Genomic DNA, 9379 nt, shown 5'->3' on the forward strand with positions numbered 1-9379 from the left:
TCCCAGTGGATATCATTGCCTGGTACAAGATCATTCAGCGTGCAAGTACTGAAATGCAGCATGAGCAGAAATATGTGAGGAGCTTGGTGAGGACACAGCCAGGGCCGGGAGACCTGGGGCTGATGGAGGATTCTCATTGGCTAATAAACAAACTGCCTTGGCTTTTTGATAGGGCAAAATTTAGATAGGTGGAGTAGACAGAACAGGAAAAAGGAAGTGAGGTAGATGGCTCAGACAATTGCCCCGCCTCTCCTCTCTGGGGCAGACTGCCGTGCCTCTCCTCAGAGAGATGCCATGAAGCCAGCCACCAGGTCAGACATGCTGAATCTTTCCCAGTAAGACACCACTCGTGGTGTTACATAGATTATTAGATATGGGTTAAAGCAAGAGATGTGAGAATTAGCTAATAAGAGGCTGGAACTAATGGGCCAGGCAGTGGTTAAAAGAATACAGTTTGTGTGTTGTTATTTTGGCATAAGCCAGCCATTGGCCGGGAACCGGGCGGGACGAAAAGCAGGCCTGCCCGCTGCTCCCCACTACATGGGGCTCTGCTGTCGCTATGTATCATCCAGAATCCATTCTTGGCCCTGATAGTTCAGCATGTGGTTTCTGTTTCTTTGTCTCTAAGTTTCTTATTGCTATGAATGAAAACCTGTCATAAGGGAGGATAAATGGTTTCAGAGAACACAATGCGTCATGTTAGGGATCAGATTTGCAATGACAAGCAGTTCTCACATGGTCTTGACCAAGAAGCCGAGAGTTTGGGTCAGAAATGATTCAGGCCATAACCCCAAAAGCCATGCTATGCCTCCTGCCTAAAAGGATCCACAGCTCCCCAAACAAGCCAACAGCTAGGGACCAAGTGTTTAAACACAAGAGTTTTTTGGAACTGCTCATACCCCTCAGGGCAGCCCTGGAAGCCCTGGAGGGGTGTTGTGATGATGCACATTGCTACTTAAACCACAGGGCTGTGATGAGATGGGATTTGGAGCCAGAGAAATGCAGTCTGTGAGAATAGACACTCTGCCATGCCAACACGCCATCTCCCATCACCCTGCCTTTGTTGATGGATTCTGTCAGTTCACACAAAGCAGCTCAACTCTCTTATACCTGTCAAGCTTCTCTGCCTAGATGCTTTTCCTGTATGCCAAAGGACACTGGAGTAAGTCCAAGTCAGCTCTTGATGGCCTTGGCGTATCAGTCTGACCTGTCCTGTCAGGTGGTGCTGGTACACAGGGCCTCGATCTTCCTTTACTGCCCTTATACTTATGTGACAGGAATGCCTTGGGCCATTGTCTTTGACCATCAGACTGGGACTGCACGTTCCTTCAGGACAGAGACTATTCTTATTCATTGTTGACTTTCAGAGCAAACCACTGTTCTTGGCTAACGGGAAGTGCTCAATACACATGTTTAAATTTTTAAAGGACAGACTGTCCTTTTCAGACAGAAAGGGAGAAAATTCCTCCTGTTATTAGCTGTGTTATAATGAACAAATTTCCTAGTTTAATAGAATATCATGTGTTGGTTTATTTATTGATTAATTTATTTGGAACATCTGAATTTTTTTAATTCCTTCTTTATAGGTTACCTAAGCCACTTTTCATTAAGAAAACTATAGAAAGTTAGCAACTGCCACAAGCAGATGCTAGAGAGTGTCATGCTGTCTCTGCTTAAGCTTGCTGGAATCACTCATGGCAGATTTTAGCCCAGAGGTCTCTTTCCCTGATATTCCCTTGTAAATTCTTCAGATTTTTTTTTTATGGTTCTTGGAGTATTCTTCAGCTAGGTCAGCTCAGTGGATGCTCAGTCTGGTCATTCCCCAGTACTATGAGGAACTGGACAAGGTGGCCTGTCTTGGCAGCTGGCTTCCAGGTTCAGCAGTAATTACTGGCCAGCACATCTTCCCCTTCGCATCAACACTAGGGTAGCAGATCTTCGTTTTAAATGTGATGTTGGGTGATTTGAATGGGCACTCGGCAGGAAGGTTGATTTCAATTCTGAAGGCCTCCTTGTCATGTACAGGGTTGTCAGAAACAGTAAGCTTTTGCCAAGTCAATACATCAGCTTCATCAACCTGGATATTATGGAAGTTTTACATTCCCCATTTGCTGATCTCTTCAAGCTCCTCCCGCCATCTTGGTTCTGAAGCTCAAAGAAGCCTTTCTTTTTTCTTTTCTTTTCAAGACTAAGTCTCTCCATGTAGCTCAAGCTGTCCTGGAACTCACTCTGTAGACCAGGCTAACCTTGAACTCAGAGATCTGACTGCCTCTTCCCCCTAAGTGCTGGGACTAAAGGTGTGTGGCACCACACTGGGCCTCATTTATTTTTTTTTAAATTTCATAGATTGTATCTTGCTTATTCTTAGCCATTAGGTGTTCATGTATTTTTTCTGTCATCCCCTTTCTTGTCTTCTTTACTGAACACCCCTAAGTACCTTTAAAGCTATTAAAATTATTGTACACCTCACCAATGCTTTGCTCCTTTTACTCTCTTTTCTCTGTTTATTGTCTGTTACTATGTTTAAAAGTTTATTCACAGTTTATTTTATAATCTGAGATGCAATTAATTTGACTTACCGTATATTTCATTTCAAACTTTTTATTTTCATTTCAAAACATCTCTTCTCTGCCTCTACATAGCCCATTTGGCCATCCCATAGTTCCTAGAACACATGGGATACAACAGCAATACCTTTGCAATGTGCCACTTCTTCAGTACATCTAATTTATTTATTTTTCTTCTCATTCCCCTGCCATGATTTCTCATGCATACCCACATGTTCATCTTTTTCTTGTGTGCCATTGTGCCTTTCTCTTGCGCTCTACTGGCTCACGATGCCCGAGGAGTGCTTTCTACATGATGAGTGACATGCCCACCCCACCTTCATCCTTGGATGCGGGGAAGATTTCTCTTTTCATGATTAGGGTTAACCAGTGTGATTGTGGCTGCTGCGGAAGGCTTTTGTGTTTATTATGTTTGGAATTTGGTGAGCTTTCTCTTGTTGTTGTTGCTGAGAGTACCATGCATCCTGGGCTGGCCTCAAACTCAGTAGGTGATCAAGGGTGACCTTGAACATTTGAACCTACTGCTTCCACCTGCCTAGTGCTAGGAATCCAGGTGTGAGCTATTACACTCAGTATTTTCTATTTCTGGGGAATACACCTAGAGCTTTGAGCTTTCTAGGCCAGTACTCTATCAGCTGAATCAGCTGAGCTACCTCCCTAGTCTCATGGAATTAAAAATATAATCTCAAATCTTGGAACTATTTTGGCATTGTTTGTTGAATTTCTGTCTCTTAGTCCTTTGTCTATATGTTAGATGATTACTGTGAATACTTGTTTGTTACCTTTATCTTTGTATATCTCTGTGCTTTATTTTGACATCAGCTTGGGAACCATGTCTTGCATTTTGCTGGCCTTTGCTTGCAGCCTTGTTTTCTTTTCGTGGCAGCCAGCCTGCTTTTTCTTCTGATGCTATACTAATCTACAGGTTCCGTTCTGTTTTAAAACTTGTCTTCGCAGGATATTCATATTCATTTCAGCGTTCTTGAGCATATGGGGCTTGTGTAATTAGTGTTTTGTGTGTTCTTTGGGCTCTCTCCTCCCTGTCATTTATAGGTCTCTTTCTATACATTGACTTACAACTGCCAGTGAGTTATATTGGCCCACATCCTTGCATGCCTCATAAATTTTGATTGGATGGCAGAAAGAGAATTTTATGCTGTTTGTTCATTGGCTGTGTTTCATTAATATGCTGTCAGAGTTGACTCTGACCTGGGCTTAATTGACTTAGCGTCCTCTCGAGATGTGCCTGTCAGCTTGCGGGTCCAGAGAAGCCTCAGTCTAGGGGGAAATTTCCTGTCCGATGAGGCTGAAGAACTTTAGTCAGGGTGTTCTGATGGCTCCACCGAATGTGACAAAGCTTTTCCCTAGTAGCTGAAGTCACATGTGAGTCCTGGGAATTGTTCAGCTTCATCATTCTTACTCTTCTTGCTCACTGTTGGGTATTTTTCTTTCATGTATATGTGAGGGATCAGACCCAAGAGGGTTATCTATACAGATCCGAAGTTGTCTCTGTCAACTTCCCACTTGTTTTTGACTAGAAATGTTAGCCATACTTCCATCCCAAATGTTAACATATATCTTCCGAACTTTTGGAGATTATGTAACTCTGTTACCCTCTGCCTTGAAACCTGAAAATGCCTCCCAAATGCACAATGGTGTGAATGAAGGCCAATCCTGGTTTGTTTTCCTTCCTTATAGACCCCTATCATTTTCAAACTCTGTTTTTGTTTTTTGTATTCTTTCTTAGTGTGCTATGGAAGACAAATACCTACAGTAAGGCCCTGTCCATTTGGTTTGGCTTAGTCTTTAAGTCACAGACTGATCTTTTACAATAAGATTTATCTATTTATAATCTATTCGTATGAGTGCTTTGCTTGTATGTTTGTAGGTGCACCAAGTGTGCGCTTGGTGTCAACAAAAGGGAGAAGAGGATGTCAGTTTCCCTGGAGTTATAGCTGTTTAAAAGCCTCCATGTCGATTTGTATATGGAACCCATGTCCTCTACAAGAGCATCCAAGAAGAGAGCTCCCAACAACTGAGCTATTTCTTGACCTATATGCATGATTGGTCTTTTTTGGGGTGAGTTTATATATTTATTTACTTATTTTGCATGCCAACCATAGTTTCCTCTCCATCTTTTCATCCCATTTCCCCCCATACCTCTTTTTTTTACCCCATTCCCACCCATTCCTCCTCCATCTCCATTCAGAAGGAATAAGACCTCCCATGGGAGTCAACAAAGCATGTCCTATCAAGTTAAGGCAGGACTAAGCTCCATCCCCTTGCATCAAGGTTGGGCAAGGCATCTCATTTTAGGTTCCAAAGAGCCAGCTCATGCATCATGGACAGGTCTTGGTTCCACTGCTAGGGACCCCACAAAAGACCAAACGGCATAACTTTCACCCAGATGCAGAGGGCCTAGGTTGGTCCCATGCCAGTTCCCTAGCTGTCCAGAGTCTGTGAGCTCCCACAGGCTTGGGTTATCTGTCTTTGTGGATACCCCCATCATGATCTTGAAACCCTCTTGCTCATATAATCTCCTGGAGCTTGGACCAGTCCTTAGCTGTGGATTCCTGCATCTGCTTCCATCAGTTACTGGATGAAAACTCTATGATGACAATCAGGGTAGTCATGAATCTGATAACAGGGGAAGGCCAATTCAAGCATCCTTTCCCCTATTGCTACCAATCCCAAAGCATGGGAGATCTTTCAGTTTTCTGATATCTTCTTCAATTTCTTTCTTCAAAGACTTAAAGTTCTCATCATACAGGTCTTTCTCTTGTTTGGTTAGAGTTGCCCCAAGATATTTCTTTATTTTTGGCTATTGTAAAGTTTTATATTTCTCTGATTTCTTTCTTAGTCCCCTTATCATTTGTATATAGGAGGGCTACTGACTTTTTTTTTTTTGGTTAATCTTGTATCCTTCCACATTAGGTGTTCATCAGCTATAGGAGTTCCCTAGGACAGTTTTTGGGGTTATTTATGTATACTATCATATCATCTGAAAATAGTGGAAGTTTGACTTCTCTTCCAATTTGTATCCCCTTGATCTCCATTTGTTGTCTTATTGCTCCAACTAGAACTTTGAGTACTATGCTGAATAGATATGGAGAGAGTGGACAACCTTGTCTTGTTCCTGATTTTAGAGGGATCACTTTGAGGTTCTCTCCAGGTAGTTTGATGTTGGCTGTTCACTTGCCTTTATTATGTTTATGTATGCTACTTGTACTTCTAATCTCTCTAAGACCTTTATGATGAAGGGGTGTTGGATTTCTCCAAAGACTTTCTCAGCATCTAATGAGATAGATGATCATGGGGCTTTTTGCCCCCGGTATTTATATGGTATTGACTGGTTTTCTTATGTTGAACCATCCCTGGGATGAAGCCTACTTGATCATGGTGGATAATTTTTTGATGTGTTCTTGGATTCAGTTTGCCAGTATTTTATTATTTTTTCATCAATGTTCATGAAGGAGATTGGTCTGTAATTCTCTTTTTTAGTTGCATCTTTGAGTGGTTTGCATATCAGGGCAACCATAACCTTGTAAAAAAGAGTTTGGCAATGTTCCTTCTACTATTTCTATTGTGTGGAACAATTTGAGTTGTATTGGTGTTAGCTCTTTTTTGAAATTCTGGTAGAATTCTGTGCTGAAACTATCTGGCCCTGGGCTATTTTTGGTTGGGAGATTTTTGATGACTGATTCTATTTCCTTGAGGGGTTTTAAATCTTTGTAATTGTATATCTCATTTTGGTTTAATTTTGGTATGTTGTACCTGATTCTCTGGGTTTCTTCAGTGTCTTCTCCCTGTCTCCCTTTCCATTTCTCATTTTGCTAATTTATGTTTTCTCTCTGCCATTTGGTTAATTTGGATAAAGGTTTGTCTATCTTGTTGATTTCCATGAAGAACCAACTCTTTATTTCATTAATTCTTTTTATTGTTCTCTTTGTTTCTATTTTATTAATTTCAGTCCTCAATTTGATTATTTCCTGGCATCTCCTTGTCCTGGGTGAGTCTGGCTTCTTTTTGTTCAAAGCTTTCAGGTGTGCTGCTAAGTCACTAGTGTGAGATTTTTCCATGTTCCTTATGTAGGCGTTTAGTGCTATGAACTTTCCTCTTAGTACTGCTTTCATAGAGACCCATAAACTTGAGTATGTTGTGCTTTCATTTTTGTTGAAATTTTGGAAGTTTTTAATTTCTTTATTTCGTCCTTGACCCAGTGATGATTCAGTTGATCATTGTTCAATTTCCTGGGTTTGTAGGCTTTCTGCAGTTTGTGATGCTGAATTCTAACTTTAAGCCATGGTAATCCAATAAGATATTGAGGGTTATTCCATTTTTTTTGTTTGTACTGAGGTTTTTTGTTACTAAATATGTGGTTAATTTTAGAGACGGTTCAATGAGGTGATGAGAAGGTGTATTCTTTTGTGTTTGGGTACAATGTTCTATGTTAAGTCCATTTGAGTTATAACATCTGTTAGTTCTGTTATTTTTCTGTTAAATTTCTGTCTGGCAAACCTGTCCAATGGGATGTTAAACTCTCCCACTATTAGTATTTGGGGCTTGAAGTGTGTTTTAAGCTTTAGTAATATTTCTTTTACAAATGTATTTGGTGCATAGATGTTCAGAATTGAGACTTCATTTTGATGGATTTTTTCCTGTGATCAATATGAAATTTTCCTCTCCATCTCTTAATTTTAATCTGAAATCTATTTTATTAGATATTAGCCTAGCTACACCTGCTTGTTTCTTAAGTCCATCTGAGTGGAATATCTTTTCCAGCCCCTTTTTCTGAGTTCATGTCTGTCTTTGAAGTTGAGTCATGTTTTTTTTGTGTGCAGCAAAAGGATGGATTGTTCTTTGAATCCATTCTGTTAGCCTGTATCTTTTTATAGGTGAATTGAGTCCATTGATATTAAGAGATATTAATGATCAGTGATTGTTAATTTCTGTTATATTTGGTTTTGTTGTTGGTGGTGGTGGAAGTGTTTGTGTGTTTCCATTCCATTTGGATTTGCTGATGTGAGGTTATCTGTTTCCTGTGTATTTTCTTGGGCTAGAGCTTTCCCTCTAGTACTTTCTATAGGCTTTGGATTTGTGGATAGATATTGTTTAAATCTGGTTTTGTCACGGAATATTTTGTTTTCTCCATCTATGGTAATTGAGAGCTTTGCTGGGCATAGTAATCTGAGTTGTCATCGGTGATCTCTTAGTGTCTGAAGAATGTCTGTCCAGGACTTTCTGTCTTTCATGGTTTCCATTGAGAAGTCGGGTGTAATTCTGATAGGTCTGCCTTTGTATGTTACTTGGCCTTTTTCCTTTGTAGCTCCTAATAGTCTTTCTTTATTCTGTATGTTTAGTGTTATAATTATTATATGCCAAGGTGACTTTTTTTTAAGGTCCAGTCTATTTGGTGTTCTGTAAGTTTCTTTTACCTTCATAGGCATATCCTTCTTTAGGTTAGGAACATTTTCTTCTATGATTTTGTTGAATATAACTTTTGTGCCTTTGAGCTGGGATTCTTCTTTTTCTATCTGTATTATTTTTCAGTTTTGTCTTTTCATGGTATCACAGATTTCTTTGATTTTTTTGTTAATAATTTGTTGGATTTAATATTCTCTTTGACTGATGAATCTATTTTCTCTATTATATCTTCAATGCCTGTGATTCTGCCTTCCATTTCTTGCATTCTGTTGGTTATGCTTACATATGTTGTTCCTGTTTATTTACCTAGATTTTCCATTTCTAGAATTCCCTCAGTTTGTGTTTTTTCTTTATTGCCTCTATGTCAATTTTCAAGTCTTGAACTATTCCCGTCACTTGTTGATTGTTTTTTTTTCTTCTTGGCTTTCTTTAAGGGATTTATCCGATTCTTCCAGTTTTTTTCTTTTCCTCCATTTCTTAATGTAAAATTTTCATTTCTTTTCATTGGCCTCTGTCTTCTTCATAATCATTTTAAAGGTCATTTGCTTCTGCTTCATCTGTGTTGATATGTTCAGGTCTCACTGTTGTAGAGCCACTAGTTTCTGATGTTGTCATACTTCTCTTTATGTTTTTGAAAGTATTCTCATACTGCCATCTACCCATTTATTCCTCCAACCATTTTAGGTGGAACCTCTGCCTTCTGGGTTCTCTCTTCATCCAATCGGTACAGATGAGGCCTGTAGTTTCAAGGTTTGCTTTTCCTCCAATCAGTGCAGGTGGCCTCTCTGACTCTGGTGGTCACTCTTCCTCCAGGTGCAGGTGCAATTTGTGGCTATGGTTGTTGCTGATGTGGTAGAGGATGCTTGGGGGTGGCAAGGAGGATTTCGCTCTCTTTTCACTGGAGCTGGGGTAGATGGGGATGGGGCATGGTATGTGTCCCTGGGGACTAGGGGCTTGAGAGCAGAGCTTTCCAGTCAGGAATCTCAAATACTTACCCCGAAGAAAATTAAGGGCATACACATTTGTGGTGACAAGGTGATCAGTGCTCAGTTTATTATTATAAGATGGCCCATTTATATGTCACAGCTCCTTTTGTTATTGTTACTTTATCAGTATAAAAATAAAACTTCTCCAGCATTCTTAAGCTTACTGCTGACATATCACCTTAAAATTATTTTCCTTTTAAATAATGCCTTTTCATAAAGAGAACGGTTTGGGGATCGTGGAACTGGGTTACTTTTCACATGTAGTGGGATTCTCAGTTTTTTTTTTTTTAAATGTCACTAGTGTGCATGCAGGTACACATGTACAAAAGAGTATTTAATGAAGGAGCTCGTGTGCAACAATTCAGGTGTGCCTTTGTGCCTTTTTATTCTTCACTGTCTTTT

The 9379-nt window shown here is 40.0% G+C and overlaps 1 pseudogene; it reads right to left on the bottom strand.

The window, feature by feature from the left end:
• Positions 1 to 1704: 1704 nt before the first annotated feature.
• LOC119811647 lies at positions 1705 to 2805 on the bottom strand (annotated as a pseudogene).
• Positions 2806 to 9379: the final 6574 nt, after the last annotated feature.

Source organism: Arvicola amphibius, chromosome 4 (genome assembly GCF_903992535.2).
Source record: "Arvicola amphibius chromosome 4, mArvAmp1.2, whole genome shotgun sequence".
In the NCBI taxonomy this organism is placed as follows: Eukaryota; Metazoa; Chordata; class Mammalia; order Rodentia; family Cricetidae; genus Arvicola; species Arvicola amphibius.